Source organism: Austrofundulus limnaeus, unplaced genomic scaffold (genome assembly GCF_001266775.1).
Source record: "Austrofundulus limnaeus strain Quisiro unplaced genomic scaffold, Austrofundulus_limnaeus-1.0 Scaffold1430, whole genome shotgun sequence".
NCBI lineage: Eukaryota > Metazoa > Chordata > Actinopteri > Cyprinodontiformes > Rivulidae > Austrofundulus > Austrofundulus limnaeus.
This window is the reverse complement of record NW_013953832.1, coordinates 94,887-95,149: the sequence shown is the minus strand read 5'-3', so window position 1 is coordinate 95,149 and position 263 is coordinate 94,887.

The window sequence follows — 263 nt, the reverse complement described above, 5'->3', positions numbered from 1 at the left end:
ATTTAGCTAGCTAGCTAAATTTAGGTAGCCACCTAAATATTTATGTAGAATATTTAAGTTGCTAGCTAAATATTTAAGTTTCAAGCAAAATATTTATCTTGTTAACTAAATATTTAATTTGTAAGTTAAATATTTAGTTTATAAACTATGACATTTATAAATGTATGTATCATATGGTGAAAAACTGACTGAAAAATAAAAAGTTATTTTCTTTTTTTATTATAAAAGGCTAAATAAAACACAAATATTGGTGGTAATTTTTG